The 21,163-nt window shown below is 38.4% G+C and overlaps 1 protein-coding gene across 2 annotated transcripts in view; it reads right to left on the bottom strand.

The window, feature by feature from the left end:
- The window catches only part of LOC145983997 (recombining binding protein suppressor of hairless-like), a 275,400-nt gene that overhangs the window by 247,872 nt on the left and 6,365 nt on the right, over positions 1–21,163 (bottom strand). For both annotated transcript variants that reach the window (XM_083117273.1, XM_083117274.1), the window contains exon 2: positions 18,151–18,274. The gene's annotated coding sequence lies outside the window, so the exon portion shown is untranslated. The remainder of the gene's footprint in view (positions 1–18,150; positions 18,275–21,163) is intronic.

The following is a 21,163-nucleotide window of genomic DNA, read 5'->3' as shown; positions in this document are numbered from 1 at the left end:
AAGAACTGGAAATGCCAACGTTCACCACTTCAATCCCTATTGAAGTCCAAATAGACTACATAAAGTACAGGAACTAGGTTCGTCTCAATTGTGCTACGAAGTCAGATACATTTCTATGTATGGACAAACGTGAACAGTTCAGGACATGGGTAATCGAAATGATACTGATCTGAAATCATTGCGTGAATTATTTTACAAGAAACTGGTACTTTCAAAATGATAAAACAAAGTGATTAAGTGAAAATATACACAATGATACGAAATAATGTTGTATTGAACCCTTAAGGTTTGAACACAATGTGTTTAAACAGTGAATATTCTCTAAGCGATTACATAGTGTAATTATGGCATGCAGTGTAAACTATGCCTTATCAAAAGTGAATATTATTTCATTCAGATTTGTAAATAATTATAAACTTTGGTTCAAGGATTTGACTATTTGGGTATTATAGTGTATAGTGCATCATGATTTACGTTTCATTGTCAATGCAAAGAACACCAGTGATAACGTAATATTAAAATAATCAATTTAAGGGACAAAAACATCGTAAAAAAAAAAAAACTATTGTGCTGGTAATGGTTATGGTTATGTATTATAATCAGCTATACTAATTTTATATTCATATGTTTAATTAATCAACTTACTGCTCTTTGGTTCTTAATGGGTATTTAGTTGTTTATGCATTATTTATGCATAATAATAAGTATTATGGATTGGTACTAGTAAAATTTTTCTGCTTACCAGGTTTGATAGTTTCTTGATGTACTTCTATATCATTTCAAAGGAATTTCTGACATGTATGAACCAATAAATGATACACTCAGACAAGCGACGATCGGAGATGACGCTTCTTGACGGGAGGGTATGTTGACTTGTAGGTAAAAATTAGAAGGTGAACTTGAAAATGAAACAATACAGAGACAGGATGTTCTCGTCGGTTTGGAATGCAGACCTTACAAATTCCATTACTTGTCTCATCCGTGGAAAGGTACCAGCCTGACAGATGGATATGAATCGACAGGTATTGGAATTTGTATAGCAAAGCAACCGAACCGATCTGAGAAGATCGGAAGGGAATTTCGAGATCAGTATTGGATTTGGTTTGTGCGAGTGTACACCGAGGAAGATAGAGCGCAGGTATGTACGTGGAGGATGGAGGCGTCACTCTGAACATAGAATGGTCTGAGCCTTGTTACACAACCTCTCGCTAGTACCTTTTCTTACTTACATCCCGGTAATAAAATAATATAATAGGGAAGGAGGAAACACTAAAGTCGCACAGGCTAAAATAAATTTGCTTGAAAAAGGCGTTAAAGATGCTAAATTAAAGACAATGGCCACACAGTCAAAACAGTTCGCGTCTCTTAGCAAAAATAAAGAAAATTGTAATTGATACAATCTTAAAGAAATGCCAACTGAAAAGTAAGACAGGAATGAGATACAGTTCTGAGTTTATACAGGATTCTCTCCTTTTAAAAATTAAGTCCCCCAAGGGGTATAGACACTGTTTGCATCACGATTTGCTACCTTTGCCTTCTGAAGCTCACTTGAGAAAATTGGTGAAGAGTCTTAAATGTCCTTATGGTGTAAATTCCCATGCTGTTGACACTATAACACATTTTTTTAGTGAAAAGAATGAGAATGAGTGTAGCAGAATGCTGATTTTTGATGAAGTTAAACTTAGGGAAGCAATTCAGTTTAACTCGAATTCCTTAAAAATACACGGCTTTGTTGATTTGGGAAATCTTACTCCAGATGAAAGCAAGAATCAATTAGCAAACCATGCTCTAGTTTTTATGTTTGTTCCTTTTCTGTATAATTGGATTCAACCCATAGCAGTATATGCTATCAGGAAAATAAGATCTTTATGAATATTATCTGCTACTGTTATAGAGCACATCATATGTCATATTTAATTTCATACACCCTCCAATAATATTACTCCTTACATTTAATCATAGGAAAAAAATCATCGGTGACAGGTACGACCTGCTGTGGGTGCCAGAGCAGGTCTAATCATTAATGTTAATCATACATGTATAGCATAATGACATTATTTTTCTTTCTGTCTTTTTTCCTCCTTTTTATTTATGATATGTAATTCTGTGTATTGTAAACAAGAGATAAATAAAGAAAAAAATAATTTAAAAAGAACAGGAGAACCAGTAAATTCAGAGCAAATGATGCCTTGGTTTATTTTTATTTAAAGGCACCAGGGCACTAAGCACATACCCTCGAATGTATGCAGGAGGCAGGCTGCTTCAAGGGGTTCCCCCCTTTTAATTAAATTGTTATAGATCACTGATATTTATTTTCATCACACTACAGTTTTATGGAAAATTACCTCTTACTTATTTTATGTAATAGCATACCTTGTTACATATATCTGGTGCCTAGCCTGTAGTTTTTTTTTGTTTTTTTTTTTAAAGAGAGTAATAATGTCAATGCGGGATGAAAGAAGATTGTTGCTTGTTACGAAGGTTACTTTGTTCAGTAATGATTATTGTGCAATCAAAGACTGAGTTTTATTTCATCAACACAACAAATGGCAGATCTTTCCACAGAACATATTCATTTATATGATGCACTCTGAACTGAATCATTATAATACAGGGTAATTATAAATGATTCATCCAATTTGAAAGGGCTGCATTGAAAAATATATAACGCACACAATAAAGAATGAAACATGAAAATAAACAGAAACTGTCCAAGTTTCAGACATACTTTCACAAATACTCAATGTGACTTCTTTTCGTCACATGACACACATCCTAGTTTGACCCACACACACTCTACCATATCCCTACTAATGGTCGTAAATGCAGCTGTAATGTGATCCTGCAGCTCAACCAAATTTGTTGGTAGTGGTGGCACATACACTGTGTCTTTCACATGCCCCCAAGGGGAAAAATCACAAACCGTTATGTTGTGACAATGGTAAAACACTTCTCATATTCCAAAACACAGAATGCTTTCTGCTGCATAGATGCCATTTTGGAAACTAGGTTTGTGCTGCCATCTGTCAGCAGGCGCCAAGGTTACAAATATGAGAAATTAAACTTTCAGATGTATTCTTTAGTTTCATGATTAGCACACACATATTATATTCATAGTTTTGGAAATATTTCACATTAAAACCCGATGAATAATCACCCTGTACAGTTATGAAAGAAAGTATAAATGGCAACATTTTCATATTTCATTGATTTATTTATTGCAGGTGCACCAATTTAAAGGAGTTTACAATATCAGAACGAGACCCTGAGACCCAAGGAAAGCTGTAAATTTTGTGTCCCTCTCTGCATCCTTGTTAGTTTCAAGTACAAAGATCTTTACATTGTTATGACCCCTGGTTCACGCAGTTCTCCAGCCTTCTACATCTAGCTCTGGACATCTTATTCACACATTATTTACATTAAAAGTCCCACACTGTGACCGTGTGGTCTAAGGCATCTGGCATTGGGTTTGGGCTATGGTACGCATGCTGGTTCGAGTCTCCTAGGAGGAAGCATAATAATTTTTCTCCTGGAATTTCAGCCACTGTATGGGACCAGTGTCCACCCACCATTCTGAGCAAATAGGGGAGCTAAGAATGAGTAACATAACCCTGTCATGGGAAATCTACAATTGGAATTTTCCTCGTGCTGACCACACATCAGCCTGTAAATGATTAGATGATCACCCACCTCTGCTGGGAGTGAGGTCGAAAGTCAGTAAGCAGTCCCTCACCCTCAAGCAGGGTCAGCAGAAGAGAATGGGGGGGGGAGCGATGCATTCCACCACCAAGAGTGGAAAATTTCCAGGATGGCAAAATTGGAAGAGAAGAAAAAAATTGAAAACTTGGAAGTTATAATATTACTGTATAAAACTTATTCGAAATAAGCTCCATTTTACTAAACAAAAATGTTTCAAAGTTACTTAGTTGATGCAATTGAATTGGCATCAAATTTAGATATAGACGATCCAAAGATAAGCAACACTGTACAGTTTCGAAATCAACGTTATTTTAGCTCTAAGAGAAAGATTTGTGCAGCTTAAACATCATAGCAAATTTTTAGATTTCTTGTATGATATTACAGTGCCTTTCATGGCCGAGGTGGCTGTGGAGCGGCAGCTAGCATGCCAGGAAGTAAGAGCGCTTTAGTAAGCTTAGACATGGCATCTGAATCTGATCTTTTATCTGAAAAGTACAAACCTTCATTCTACATTAAGAAATGCAGGCTCTAAAGATATTAGCCCTACTGACTTAAAAGGTGAACTGAAAGTGCTTTCGATGACAATAAAACACAAAAGTGCAGCACCAAAGGAGACTTTAAAACTCATACAGGGTCATGATTTTGCACCTAATGTGAGTGTTACGCTTCAAATTTTATGAACTTTGCCAATAAGTGGCAAGTGCGATCAAAGTTTTTCGAAACTATAGCTAATAAAAAATGGTCTTCGATAAACTGTCTGAAACATGCTTGAGTGATATAGCAACGATATCCATGGAGCACCAGCTGGCTGAGATGTTAGATTATGTCTAGAGGGCTGCCTACCCATTGCCCGCTTGCCCGCGAGAACAGGTATACCTGCTCGCCTGTCCACGGCAACGAGTCAACTTGCATCTTTACCTGGGTTCTTCGTCTTCAAGGTGCTCTGCGCTTACAAGGTAACTGGGCATTCAACAAGACCCGGGCCTCTGCAAAACCTGCTGGAAGGAAACAGTCCTCCGGCAGTGTGTCGCTTCAGGCGTTTCATCACCATGTGGACAGCTGCAGCCAGTGTTTCCTACTTACGTAGCTCCTAAATCCTACGAAGTCCTAGGAGGAGCTCTCTGCTCCAAGGAGAATTTATATACTTAGCGATTTCAGTTCAGCGTAAGCAGTTTTTATCTTATTGCCAGGAAATGCACGCAATATTACAGCTTCATTTAAAGAAATGAATGATCGAGCAAACAAAAATCTCCTTACTAAAACTAATTGTTTTTCATTGCATGGTGCCTTAACCAGGCACGCACGGGCGCAACCAGAGGGAAGGCAGGGGGCATTGCTCACAACCTTAGACGAAAATTAAGTCTAGCGGAGGGGCCAGGGTGGGGGTAAAACTTTAAAGCACAAGAAAAACCAGGCTAGCAGAATTTAAGAGTAGCAGGGCTAAAGGATACTCAAGATGAAATTAATTTTCATATTGTTCTTGCATTTTCCTTCCAGACGGCCAAGGGCAGCTGCAGAGTGGGAACAGAGGGGCAATTGCAACCCCTTCATTTCAAATTTTATGGAAGTAGAAATATATTATAAAATACTATACAGTCTCATCAAGTTCAATGCCGTAGCAAGGGGGTAGCGGGAGTCAGCCCTGGGCTCCGAATGATGTAAGTGAGAAAAGTTTTAAAACAGAATGCCATGGCGGCCCGTGATATTATTTGCTATTAATGTTGGTTTGTTATGAGTTGGATGAATTGATTATGTAATGTATTTAAATAATATATATGCTTTAATGAAATTTTGAATATGTACACAATTTTGTGTTAGCATATGTATTTCTTATTTTACGTCGTTCCATGTGAAGAGAAAATATTGTAGATGGAAATTTACATGCCATATGTATGTACATTCGAAATGCATTTATCATGCACTTTCTTTCTTTCAAAAACAGTCTGTGTGCTTGTTTTCCATTATTAGCTAATGTGAAATTGACGTGTTGGAAAAAATATTTATAACCCTCTGTTTCAACACAAATGCATGAGAACAGACTTCTACCCCCCTTTTTGCATGATTTATGAGGATAATAATGCCTTTCATGCTACTTTATTACTATTATTGTTGTTGTTGGCACGTTTATCCAGGTACTTGCTCCCCCAAACGAGGGTAACGGCAATGCCCTTGGCCTCTGGCTGGCTATGGCCTTAGTGTTCGCAGTAGAACAATGTGTTGTTCGACTCGCGACCTCAGCGTCGAACGTGACATGTTTCAGTCCTGCCCTATATCCCTATATATACAGGGTGTTTCTAAAGGTCGTTTACAACGCTTGGGAGGTGATTCCTCACACGAAAACAAGCAAAAAGTCTAAGTTCCATTTTTACGACTGAGGCTTCGTTTCCGAGATAGGAGCCTCGCAAAAGGTGACAAAGTGAACGTCACACCTAACTGGGACGAATACTATCACAGATAGAGAGGCGGTTCCAAGGGAATCATAAAGGAATCGTATGTGCTCAGTCCGGAAGTCACTATGAAAAGTTCACTGCACGCATGCGCAATGGAGTCCTCAAAGGAATTGGGGATTTCCAGCAACAACAATGCATGGAAAAGGTATGTAACGCAGCAAGAAGGACCGTGACAATGAGAAATGCGTTCAAGACAACACATCCCGACCTCAAACATCAAAACATGACCACCGAACACAAAATCCGAAAAGTTGAGCACGGTTGCATACCCCAGTTACATGCGAGGAATGAACAAATCATGTCATGTGGCATACGAGAGACAGGAGGAGGGAAAGAAAAACACAATATCAGATGATTGCGACAACGTGTATTTTTACACGCGACAACTACGTAATATCCCCCCCCACACACACACACAACAAACAACAAATGCTACAATATCTTACGCACAGACAGTCCATGTCACTGTACACCAACTGAAGATGTCACTTTCACCACACAAAGGGGGTGGGGAGCAATACCAAAAGTGTTCGCACGCGATCATTGTGACGTAAAAGAGACCAGTTTTGGAAGCGCTGCACAGGCAAGTCTGGCTCTCGTAGTCTACGTTTGACCTTCATGACTGCTGTTCCCGCGAGAGGAGCTCGAAGGGTTGGTTCTCTCCAGCAGTCATCCCAATCGTGTTGCAGGTGCTGGGATATGATCAGCAGTTCGCTCTAGGTTGTCATACGCATTGAAGAGTACTAGTATGTTGCATTGAAAGAAGTTGACGTGGTGGAGTGGGCAAGTCAAGTATCGCAACAATTGGTCTGTGGTGTTCGTACGGTGATACGGCCAATTTGTGCAGTGTGCCAGTGTTAAACAAAAACAATACTTTGCAGTTCCAGCTCCCTATTACACAGATGGCTGCGTATACGACCCAGAAGCTAGCAGACATGCATCTCATGTATGGGGAGGCACGTGGTAATAGCCGTGAGGCAAGGCGTCTTTATGGAGAACGCTTTCCACATAGACGTTTACCGTCTCACACCTTCTTTCAGGTAGTGGACAGTCGACTGCGTGAAACAGGGTCAGTGTTACCACCGCGACAAGAAGTTGGAAGACCCCAAAGTGTACGCACACATCAGTTTGCAGAAGATGTGTTAACAGCGGTCGCAGAACATCCTGGCACCAGTACGCGAGTGCTCGCTCGGGCACGAAACACGTCTCATGTGAATGTTTGGCGAGTGTTGTCAGATGAAGGAATGCACCCTTTTAAACTGCAGAAAGTACAAGAACTGTTACCTCGTGACTTTCGCCCTCGTATGGAGTTTTGCCAATGGTTGTTGCATCAGCTGGACACAAACCCTCACTTCGGGGCAAACGTATTGTGGACAGATGAAGCCATTTTCACCAGGATGGATGTCTTCAATAGTAGAAACAGTCATGTATGGGACTTTGACAACCCACATGCACTTTTTGTGGCCCATCACCAGCACAGGTTTTCAGTGAATGTGTGGTGCGGGATAGTACATGATCATTTAATTGGACCATACATTCTCCCTGTTCGCCTGAATGGTCGCACGTATCATGCATTTCTTAGTGAGGTTCTGCCTGAACTGTTGGAGACCGTACCTTTGGCACTGCGGCAAGAAATGTGGTACCAACACGATGGTGCACCAGTTCATTTCGATCGTAATGTACGACATTTCCTGCATGACGTGTTTCGCAATAGGTTCATTGGTAGGGATGAGCCTGTGCCTTGGCCACCGAGGTCGCCAGATCTCAACCCTCTCGATTTTTTCTTCTGGGGAGAAATGAAAACCCTCGTATACGACACACCTGTCACATCAGCTGAGGACCTCGTTGCTCGCATCAACGTCGCCGCCGCGACGGTAGCAGATACACCTGGCTTGTTTGCTCGTACTCGACAATCCTTGATTCGTCGCTGTCATCTCTGCGTAGAAGTAAACGGCAGACATTTTGAAAACCGTCTGTGATTATTGCCCTCGGCAAATACCAGTGAGAACACTTTTGGTATTGCTCCCCACCCCCTTTGTGTGGTGAAAGTGACATCTTCAGTTGGTGTACAGTGACACGGACTGTCTGTGCGTAAGATATTGTAGCATTTGTTGTTTGTTGTGTGTGTGTGGGGGGGGGGGATATTACGCAATTGTCGCGTGTAAAAATACACGTTGTCGCAATCATCTGATATTGTGTTTTTCTTTCCCTCCTCCTGTCTCTCGTATGCCACATGACATGATTCGTTCATTCCTCGCGTGTAACTGGGGTATGCAACCGTGCTCAACTTTTCGGATTTTGTGTTCGGTGGTCATGTTTTGATGTTTGAGGTCGGGATGTGTTGTCTTGAACGCATTTCTCATTGTCACGGTCCTTCTTGCTGCGTTACATACCTTTTCCATGCATTGTTGTTGCTGGAAATCCCCAATTCCTTTGAGGACTCCATTGCGCATGCGTGCAGTGAACTTTTCATAGTGACTTCCGGACTGAGCACATACGATTCCTTTATGATTCCCTTGGAACCGCCTCTCTATCTGTGATAGTATTCGTCCCAGTTAAGTGTGACGTTCACTTTGTCACCTTTTGCGAGGCTCCTATCTCGGAAACGAAGCCTCTGTCGTAAAAATGGAACTTAGACTTTTTGCTTGTTTTCGTGTGAGGAATCACCTCCCAAGCGTTGTAAACGACCTTTAGAAACACCCTGTATATATTGGTTTTTTTACGACATATACTTATGGATCCTGTGCCACGGAAAACCTATTTCAATGTGTGTGTGGGGGCGGGGGATTAGCAACATTCGTAAATCTCATTTCATTGGCGATGTGGCTTACTAAGCTTTGAGTTCCCTTTTTTAAGTAGTGAAAATCTATTGCAGTTGGCAACACTGTAGGCAGGTGTGTGCCCGGTGCAGTTTCTACTCGAAGCAACTACATCATGCAGAGGGAGGGGCATGCAGTTGACTGAATGAACGCACTGAGACCTATTAGGTATCTTACGACTGCGGGTACCCGGTGGGTTTTCAATACCTGCCAAGAACGATCTAGGCAGATGGTCAGGCAAGGTGCTCAAGCGAGGGTGTTGCACAGGTTGCATGGCATTTCAGGAGCGATGTCTCGCGAATGGGTCTGCTACAGGTCTTGTGCAGGCCTCTGATTATGTCGATGTGATCAAGGAATTAGCTAGTGCCAAAACAAGAAAAGTTTCCTTCAATTCATTAAGGCATGTTTAACAAGTCTCACAGCCTGAAATCAATGGGTACATGGGATAACACTGTGGGCTAAAGGTGACCAGAGTATGGTGCTGATTACATCACCTCCAAAAATGGATGAGATCGAGAATATGTAGGACCCTATCAAAGATCACCTAAACGTGCCTTCATGGCACGGCGCTATATGCACGGGGAACTTTGCCTTATGTTTAACAACTATAGTTATTTATCATCACATTTTAGTATAGGGGTTTAAGTACAAATTCGAAAAGGATATGTTGTTACACCTAAAACCTACATTTTTGTAAATTTGTTATTTTAAGGGCTATATTAACAATCATTTTTTTTTTCCATTTTATGGAAGAGAAGCATTACACAAAAAAGAATATTACCATATATCATGGGAATACAATGGTAAAAATATTTGATCAAATCTTGAAAGCATTTGTTTTCTAATACTTGTTATATATGAGATACATTTAATGATATAAAATATAAGTTACTGTTGCATCTTTTAAAGTTTTGCTGTGATCGAGACATCCCTTTGTTCATAATAGTATTTCAATAGCGAATCAGGTCTCATTATTTATTTTATAGTTTGATGTTTTACTGAGGAATATATTGATTTTTTATTTCCCCATTGCTGCATAATGATGAGAAGATGGGGGGAGGGGGATTCGAAAGAGAGTGGCATCGAGAGGCGGCACCAGGGGGGGGGGTGCAAAGGGGTGCTTGTGCACCCCCTAATTTTCTTCCGAACCGCCTATTCAAAACTTATGTTGAAAACATTAACTCTTACAGTGTCATATATCATGGTCACATTTAGTGTCTAAATGTTAGGTATTGTAGTGAAACCGCTGTTATTATATATGTGTACAACAGCCAAGCATTGAAAGAGAAGCTGCACATATTTTCCTGTACTGTCAGCAGTCTCTACAAACATGAGAGGCCATTGTCTTTTCTTTCATCAGTATTGTAGTTAAGATTTGTTTCATCTTATGTTTTAAGTGCATTAAGGCAAATATTGAAAAACACAGTGACCTCTTTGTGTTTTTCAATATTTGCCTACAGTTCAGTGAGTTCTTTTTTAGCGGTTTAATTATCCGTCTATGTTGTTCCTCTCTTCTCCAAGTCTGACTGGAACAAAAATTTCAGGTGCTTTCAAGATATCATCAGGTAGTGGCCGGGAAATTATTTAACGTGAGTTGTGTCGTGATGGGTAATTTACCTGCTAGTACATTCTATATGTTCCACATAACATGTTTAGTAAAGTACAATTTCAGATTTTGTCGAGGTGTCCAAAGTTTGCAAAGAAATGTTACAGTTCGTTGATGAGGATAGTGCAGCAGAAGGGGATTTTAACAAAGATGAAGTTGCCATGCACTTCGCGTTTTGTCCTGGCACCACAGCATCTGGGGCAGACAAAAGTGGTGCAACCACAGGGGGGAGGGTGGCATTATCCCCCATCCTTGGTTGGAAATAAATTCTATGGGGAGCAAGGGGGCAAACATTGAAGTAAAAAAAAGCAAGGCTAGCAGAATCTAAGAGTAGCAGGACAAAATGATACTCAAAATAGAATTAGTTTTAATATATTTAATATATTTCTTTAATTTTTCTTCCAGATGGCCAAGGGCACCTGTAGAAGGGGGCGGTGGCACAGAGAGGTAATTGCCATCACCAATTTCAAATTTTATTCAAATAAAAATACATCTTGTAAATTTTTCGTATAAGTTCAGAACCATAGATAGGGGATGGCGAACAATCTAAATGAAAACATTATAAAAGAGAGAATGTGGAATCCTATTAAATTAATATTGTTTTCAGCTTGCAATAATTATGACCTAAAAAGCAAGTATCATTATTTTCTGTAATGCATTGTAAATTAACAGAGTGAGAGAAGTAAGAACAACTATGTACTTCAGACTGTTACTGCTAAGCTGAACAATTGTTTGTACGAAAAGGACGTGCAAATTTGAGAGATTTATATCATTTTTGCTGTTGGTTTGTTATGAGGCAGATGAATTGATTATGTAATGCATTTAAATAATATGTTATATATATATGTATATGTATTAAAGATACTTTGAATACGTACACAATTTAGTGTTAACACGTTGCATATGTATTTTCTTATTTTCTTACGTTGCTCCATGTTGCATATATGGAAAACATTTCTTCTACATGAAAGTTAGATATGTCATATGTACAAAAAGAATTATATTCTTCATGCATTTTCTTTCAAAAATACAGTTTATGTGCTTGTTTTCAATTAATAGCTAATGTGAAATTGAACATGTTGAAAAAATATTTCAAATTGTTTGTCCAACACAGACTTCTCCTCCTTTTTGTGTGATTTACGAGGATATAATAACGTATTTGATGCTACTACTACTACTATTACTACTACTGCTGCTACTACTACTATGCTACTACTAACAATAATAAAAATGTCATTATTATTATTATTATTGGTACGTTTATCATGGTACTTGCCCCCTTCCCCCCCCTAGACAAACAAAAAAATGTGGTTGCGCCTCTGCTAAAACATGCATGCATATTTCATGCTTTTTTTTGCTTTCAACATCGCACCCCCTAAATTTTATTCCGCACCTCCTCAGCAACTCCAGATGATTAATCCTGGTGCTGCCACTGGTGGCATCTGCTGCTACTGCCCTCAAGGGCCATTGCACCATGGGTTATTATTATTATGTACACTAAAATATATCAGTGTTAACATTACAAAGTTGTGTGGCACATAGACTACTGAACTTAACTAGTAAAATAACTGCAGGACAAAAAAACTTACACAGATTCTTGAATATATGTTTTGTATACTGTAGTTTGTGACAACAATATAATCAATTCTTATGTTTAATAAAAAAATAAAGAAATCTACTAGTATGCTGTTTTGATGCTTAGCAACCAGTTGTTGAAAACAAATGAATGTAGATAAAAGAACGTTTTTGCATGTACTTCGAATCATAGTAATTGGTACCTAATTTAATGTACTATTTTTAGTGCAAATAATAAACATATCCACTATCGAACAGTGTTGTGATTTAAAACTATGTGCATTACTGTTATTTGTGTAATTTGCTGTGTAATTTGTGTAATTAACCGAGCATAATGTAAAATGTCCAAGCCTCTACAACACTAGCAAGTTCGCAGCCTTTTTGTTTATGTATGTGTTCGTGAAAAGTTGATGCAAATGCAGGAAAGTTATTTTGTGTTGGAATTTCATATGCATATCAAGCAAATTTCGAAGCAAACCCATTTAGTAACCCATCATTAACCCTTAAAAGGAGTCGCTCTAGGAAGCATACAGCTTGCATTTGAGACAATTAGTTTCGATCTGGGTAATGGCATTGTTGAGAGAATATATTTCCTTTGACCTTCAACTTTTTTATTCAAAATGTCACAAGCTGAAACTCTGCCATGGCCGGTCCTATGGCCAGTTGAACAGGAGAAGGTTGGTGTGGAAGGCCTAGAAACCACATCATAAAACATACTAACATCAAGGCCAGCAGGTGCCCAGGCTTAGATGGCAGCCCCATCAGGGTACTAAGGAGCTGAGGGCTGATTTTCTAATTATTCAAATTATTTCAATTATTAGAGAAACCAAAGTGAAGCATAGCTGGACTGATCGATCGACGACGACTTTTGGCCTGAAGAGGAAGACGAGAATAGCTACATGGAATGTCCGTACACTGAGGAAGCCGGTAAATTGGCACAGCTGATACAGGAAGCTAAACGACTAAACATAGAAATCATGGGAGTAAGTGAAACCAGATGGAAGGAATTTGGGAGGTAACCAGTGATAAAATGACATTTCTCTACTCAGGTAAAGAACAAGAGGAAGAACATAGAAATGGAGTTTGGATTCTTATTGTCACCTTTAACCATAAAATCATTACTGAGTTGGGCACCAATATCAGATAGAATTATCATGGCTCAATTCGATTCTAAAAAATAAGACTCATATCTGTTATCCAATGTTATGCTCCCACAGAAGCAAATGAAGCAGATAAAGAAAACTTTTATAAAGCAATGAAGAATACCCTTAGCAAAATACACAAAAAAAAAAACCGCACACAAATAATAATGGGAGATCTTAATGCTAAGGTAGGCGACGATAATTCAGGATTGGAAATTGTAATGGGAAGACATGGATTAGGTAAAATGAATAAGGATGGGAAATTACTATCAGAATTTTGTGAAAGCCACGACTTAATAATTGGTGGAACAACCTTCCCGCATAAGAACTGTCATAAGGTTACATCAGTTTCTCCAGATTCAAAAACAGAAAATGAAATAGATCATATCATAATAAGTAGAAGATTGCAAGGAAGTCTACAAGATGCAAGAAATAAGTGGAGTGCTGATATTTACAGTGACCATCACATGCTAATAGGACAAGTAAAACTCAAAATAAAAGCAGCATGTAATAAAATTCAGCAAAAAACATGGACATATGATATAAACTTAAACTTAAAATACCACATGTAAAACAACAGTTTACAATAGAACTCAGAAACCAATATGAATTACTACAAACAGATCAAATTCAAGACCCAGAGGATGCTTGGGAGAGAACTGTTAAAGTACTAAAAACAACAACTGAAGAACGTTTTGGTTACAAGAATCCCCAAATGAAGGGATGGATTTCAGTTGATACATGGAAGAAAATAGAAGAAAGAAGAGGAATGAAACAAAGACTTAGCAATGCAAGACAACAAAAACAAGAAATAGCAAACTTATACAAACAAAAAGATCAAGATACTAAAAGATGTGTTCAACAGGGTAAAAGGAAATGGGTAGATGAACTAGCAGATCAAGCAGAAGAGGCTGCAAACAGAAATAACTTAAAAGAACTATACGATATAACAAGACAAATAGCAAGGAAGAAAATTCAGCAAAACAAACCAATTAAAGATCTTAATGGGAAGTTCCTTACATCAGACAAAGAGCAAATAGAAAGATGGAAACATTACTTCCAAGAATTATTAAACAGAGAACATCAAGAAGGAAATTAAAATCTAGAAGCATCAGGAACTGGTGAGAAGTACGAGATTAAAGGTTTGAAGAAAGTAAACACAAATACTCCTTACTTAGATGAGATTAAACTAGCAATTAAACAATTAAAGAAAGGTAAAGCTGCAGGCAAAGATGGAATACCATCGGATATAGAAACTTCAGCAGCACTTTTACATCCCAAATTTGGACAACAGAGAGGTATCCCAAAGAATGGAAAAGAGGATTGATTATTAAATTGCCAAAGAAAGGACATCTTACAAAATGCAGTAACTGGAGAGGACTAACCTTGTTATCAATTCCGAGTAAAGTTTATAAGGAAGGAACAGGCAGAATTTCGTTCCAATAGATCATGTATGGATCATATAAATACCCTCTGAATTATACTAGAACAGTCAGCAGGATGGAGAACAATATTATATACAGTCTTCATCGACTACGATAAAGCTTTTGATTCACTAAATAGGAGCAAAATGTGGAAGATTCTTCACGAAACAGGTATGCCTAGTAAAATACTAAATCTGATAAGAAACATGTATGAAGGAAGCAAGTGTCAAGTTATACACAACAACCAGCTATCAGAACCAACAAATAAAACTGGAGTAGGACAAGGATGTGTGTTAGCACCAAATTTGTTCCTATTAGTGATGGACCATGCAATGAAGAGAGTTTTGGACAAAAAGAGAAGAGGAATACAATGGAAAATGATGGATAGACTAGAGTACCTCGAATTTGCCGATGACATTTGCCTCCTTTCGCAATCTTTCAAGGATATGGAAAACAAATTGAAAGACATTGAAATGGAATCAAAAGTAGTCGGATTAAAAATAAATGGAGAAAAAACAACAGAAATGAGAACAAATGTCACTTAAATGCAGAAATTGGAAATAGGTAACACAATTTTCGAAGAAGTGGAAAAATTTCAATATCTTGGAGCAATAATAACCAAAAATAGAGGAGCAGAAGAAGATGTCAAAAACAGAATAAGCAAAGCCAATATAGCTTTCATTCAACTATATCCAATATGGAAAAGTAAACAAATTGGATTGAGAACAAAGCTCAGGATATTTCAAACAAACTCCCAGGGAGTACGAAGAAGAGGATGCTCCAGATGTACATGGTTTGATTGATTTGGTGTTTTAAGTCCACTTTATGCACAGTAAGGCTAATCAGAACTGGACCTACAGCTTAAAGTGGGATCAGAACCAATATGTGCCTCTACCAGGTAACAAACCCAGGACCCCTTGATTACACGGTGATGCCCACAGATGTACATGGAGAAGGACAATCGAGCAGGAGCTGCTGCAACAAGAGAAGACGTGGTTGGAGGTCAAGAGTTTGGTGAAGAATCGGACAAGATGGAAAATGCTTCACGGAGGCCCTATGCTCCATTAGGATCGACAGGAAATGTCAAGTAAGTCAAGTCACAAGCTGGAAAGTAAATATGGTGTTCTTATGTGATTTTCTTTCATTATGGTGTTCTGAATGCTATCAACATTTAGTAAACACATGTAATGTAAAACCTATGATGTTTTCTGTTCAAGAATTTACATAACTTGTTCAATTTTTACTCATAATGGTAACACCATTAAGCCTTGTTTCCATGATATGAAAAACTCAATATGCTGACCAAGGCAGAAATTTATTTTATTAAAAACATAACCTAAACGTAACGTTTCAACCTTCTAGCAAGGTCTTCTTCAGACTATGTACCAAGTACAAATGTAACAAGGTACAAGAACAGGATGATATATATACACAAAAATATGCACAAAAGAATGTGAAAAAGAAGGCAAAATAAATAACCTATGGAAACAGCTGGAAAAAGAATGGCTATGAGAAGCAGGATAGACTGGACATAAACAGAAGAAGGAAGAAAAGAGGAAGGGGAGAATTGGAAGAGAAAGAAAAAGAGAGAAGGTTTGGAATAAGGAGTATGGGGAAGACCACAGAAAAGATATGCAAAGTGCTTAGAAAAGCGGGCATTAAAACTTACATGAAGGGAGGGAGAAGCATCTTAAGAATAGCGAAGAATGCTAACAAGAAAAAGGAAAACAGAGAAGAGGAAGGGATTATCTACAAAGTGAAATGTAAAGAATGTCAGAGTGTGTACATAGGAGAAACGAAAAAGAGGCTGAAAGACAGGTTGAAACAACATAGGGATGATGTACGACTTAAGAGAGAGAGAAATGCGATATTTAAACACATGAGAGAAACAGGACATGACATAGAGTGGGATGAGGCTAAGCAGATAGGAAGGGAGAAGAGAATGCTAGTGAGAAAATGGAAAGAGTCCAAGGAAATAGAGAAGAAAGGTGAAGAAGACACAATGAACTGGAATGGGGGACTGATGATAAACAAAGAATGGAAGAAGGTGTTAGAAAGAGTGGAAAGGACAAGAGAGAAAGAGGAGAGAAGAAGGAAGAAGAATGAAGGAAATAGAGCGTGAGATAAAGAGTCCAAACACATTCACTTTCAGGTGAAAGTAAAGTTGACAAGGGAAAGCCACCTGCTAGAATGTTTCCAGAACAACTTTCTAATAGTTTGGAGGGGAGTATTTTTGTGTATATATATCTTCCTGTTTTGTACCTTGTTACATTTGTACTTGGTACAGAGTCTGAAGAAGACCTTGCTAGAAGGTTGAAACGTTACGTTTAGTTTATATTTTATAATAAAATAAATTTCTGCCTTGGTCAGTTTTTCATAATGGTAGCGTTACCATGGTAAAGCTATGCAGATACAGTAGCTACTCGCTTTTCAACAATTATTTCATTTATTTTATTATTATTGCATGTAAAGCAAGAAATTTAAGTTGTAAAGCCTTTTGTCATCTTTTGATTGTCATTTATATTTATATTTTATTTTAATAATAATAATAATAATAGAAAAAAAATAATAAAGTGCTCCCATTATTTTGCACCATGCCACGAAGGCATATATGAGGTGTGGAGCTATGGCCCCCACACTTTCTTGATCACGACCAAAGGTGGGGGTTGATGTGATCAGCACCACGCCCCTGGCCAACTTTACAACCCCCCCCCCTGTTTCCTGCAGGTACCCACTTTATACGATGCTGGGTGGGCGCCGGTGCCACTTGAACAGGTGGAAGAAATCCCAGTTCTCCCCTGCCAGGGATTGAACCCCAGTGTCTCACATAGTAGTCAGACAATAACAATAATAATAAAAAGAAATTACAATTTCATGGAACATTTTTTGCCTGTTCAATGGCTCAGCTTTGTTAAGTCTGTGATCCCGTATTGTGGAAAACATTCTTGCAAGCAATTTATTAGAGGTGAACCTACAAGATTTGGTTACAAACCTGCCTGGTGCTTGAAAACCTTCCGTGGATACCTCATTCGCTTTCACATCTATCAAGGTAAGAATATAACAAGATTCCACTGACATTGAAAACAAATTTAGTAAGGCTGCAGCCCCTCTTATCCATATGGTACATGAATATCAGAGGCAAAAGTTCTCCCACCTTGTTACCATCTCCACTTGCAATTCTGTGCTTGAACTGCCCATCACATGCCTTTCTTTCCCCACCTAATGCTCTTACAAGGGTATGATGACAGGTGGTGCCATCTATCTTTGAACACATGCATTTCCTGATATATGTTCATGTCAACTTTTTTGTTGTTTTTCCAGTCAGGAATCATCTGAAATTTCTTGGTATTGTTCAGAATCACCCTGTATAATATTATAGAGATCAATGTTACTATCTAACTTCACAAAAATATCAAAAGTACATGTAAAACTTACCTATCTTGCTCCACAGACAATGTTAAACAGGAAAGGCCATTTACTAGCTGAATTCTTCTTTCAATGTGTAGATCATACTTTGGCACATCTGGTATGAAATGTCCTGATGCTCAGAAAGTCCATTCTGCAAGAAATAATAATCATTAGATCATCTATGGAGGTGAAACATTGATATACATGATCTGATAAAACAAAATATAACCTATTTCTCTCCCAAATACTCTTAAATCATGTGGAGTTCAAACTAGGAGGTGGGAGTGGGTTTTTCATAGGATAATGCACGGTCAGCACATCAAGCTCCATCACCACTGTACTTTGGCTTTTGAGACACTACTTCTTTTCCAAGTAGCTCCCCAATTGTCCTCATGATCCTGGGTCAACTCCAAAAATTTGTGGGCTCCCACGGGGAATCAAACCTGGGACTGCTCACACCAAAGGTGGAAGCACTAACCATTTGGCTACACTGGGGCCTGCAATTTTAGTCAGTCTAAAATACATATAGTGTTACAACAAAAGTTATATTAAAATGCAACGTATATAAAATATTCATAAATTATGCTATACATCACCTCCACAATGGTCAAGATCATGAATGTGTAGAGCCCCTATCTCCATCCCTTTCCCCTATGTGCCTTCATGGCATGTTGAAATGTGCAAGAGAAGGCTTTATTTTCAGTATTATACAAATTACATAACTATACCTGCCGCAAAATTAGTTTGGTATTGACGCTTGGGAAGCACGTGATGAAATCGGGTCTACGTCACTGCGGTAGGGTGGGTTGCTGGCATGCGAGCCAATCAAAATCTTCCCAGTGCTTCACCCAAGCCCTGGTTACCTAGCAACAGAAAACGTTTATCTCGGTGTTGCCGCTAATCGGGCGATTCTTCCTGTGATCAGATTTCATGTTGTTGGGAGAGGACGTGTTGTTTGTTTGTTGCGTTGCGTTGCTGTGATATTTTAACCGGTCAGTTTGTTTAGTGTTTATTGAATTTAGAGTATTCTTTGTTGTATATAGTGTGTTGTTTTAGTGTGTTATTTTTTGCACATCATTTTCTGTGTTCTGCTTGAGTGTGTCGTGAGCTTGTGTGAAGAATGTCAAGCACAGGAGGCAATACTCGAGATGACAATGTACCAAAGAGGCCATGCACTAAAAGAAAAAGGAATTCTTCTCAAAAGACAAACGTGGGAGATGGTTTGTTCTGAGCGCAAATAATTTGAGCAAGAGAAAAACAATGGGGGTCCAATCATTTCTGTAAATAAAGTTCTGGACAGGACTGCTGCTGCTTTCGGCGTGTCTAAGAACACTATTGTTACCATAGGGAAAGAAAAATATAATGTGGTAGAAATAAATAAATAAATGCGAGGCTTCAAAATTGGAAACCCCAGGAAAGAAGAGGAATATCAGTAAAACGCGTGCCAAATTTAGATACCTTTCAGCAAGATGCTATTCGTCGCCATATTTACTCTTATTATAGGAGGAAAGATCATCCCACTGTTTGGAAACTGCGTGTTTCGTTGAAAGATTCGGTATTTTTTCAAGGTGGGGAAACATCTTTAAGGATAGTCATAAAATATCTGGGATTCTCATAAAAAAAAATGGATGCAAAATAAAGTATATGGCATATGGGGATGTGGAGGTAGAGTTCCACACATTCTCGACCTCGACCTAGGCCATATTATTGAGGTGATGTGGTGACGTACTTCACCAACCTCCTTTACTGCAGGTTTTTCCCAGGTACTCACTAGGCTGAGTCAACCTCGCATATTTGAAAAAGTTCCACAAACCAACGCGGTTCTCACGCGTGAAAGTTAGACGCCCCACCTACTGGCCTTTGTGCAATTCAGTTGCGGTATAATTGAAAGACGGGCAGACTTTAACGGCAACTTCGGAAAGAAATGATTATTGAAAAGGTAACCTGTAAACAATGCTCGTTTCGTTAATTCGTTCATGTTGTAAGGGAGATGGAAATGAATAACACATTCATCATTGTTGTCATCATTGTTATTCCATTTTCCTCGAAAAACAATAACACATTTCATCATTGTTGTTCCTTTTCATAACACATTTTCCTCGACACAGCGTCAGACGGCTGCACTGCGTATCTACCTTGTACCATACCGTACCGCATGATATGGCAACACCGTGACGCATGTTCCTTCAGCTCTCAATACCAAACTAATTTTGCAGCAGGTATAAAAAAGGATTTTTTCAGCAATATGCAGAGATACATTATAATGATCCTATGTAATAAATAATTATATTCATAATTCATGTATCTTTCATGAGTAAATGGTAAAATCAAGTGTTCCCACTAATAAAATTACATTTACAAGTTTGCTAAGAGACCTTAAAGAACATCTTGTACTTCACGAAGAGAATAAACATTATAATGCATTACACATATTATTATTATTATTATTAAGGTTCGTTGTTCCTGTGATTCACCTATTTAAGTTAGAAAAGAGAAATAAAATAGCTAGAATCATAAGAATAATAAGTTGGTATTGCTTCATATATTATTATAATAATAACCCACGGCCTAAGAGTCTGTAAGAGCCAGTGCGTGCCTACCTACAGACTGCCATCCTCACTCTCACCTGCCAAGGTGGGAGAACATTCAACCAGTTACGTGACTTGTGACTAGCTTGAAGAACACCCAGTCATTGTTTTACATTTACTATGACCAGGTTACATTACTTATTATTGTTTACAGGGGATACAGGTGCAAAACTAAGAATAATCAAATAATTCAGAAGGGTGAAAATATTACATTTTTTTCCCTCCTGTGTATTTTGAGTGCCATCATGGATAAATGATTGTGCTCCAGTTTTCTTTCCTCAATACAAAAACACTAGAAATATGGTGAATGAATTAGTACCTCCCTGTCACAGAAAAATATTCTGAAAGATTGGGATAAAACTGCAAAAACGTGTTAAAAGTCCAATATAAAAATTAAGTACTGTCCAGGTTGCCACGACTACTAACAGCATGGAAGGAGGGAGCTGTAATGG

Source organism: Lepisma saccharinum, chromosome 2, assembly GCF_977018435.1.
Source record: "Lepisma saccharinum chromosome 2, izLepSacc3.1, whole genome shotgun sequence".
NCBI lineage: Eukaryota > Metazoa > Arthropoda > Insecta > Zygentoma > Lepismatidae > Lepisma > Lepisma saccharinum.
Note: the sequence above shows the minus strand (reverse complement) of the source record. Positions and strands in the feature narration are given on the sequence as shown.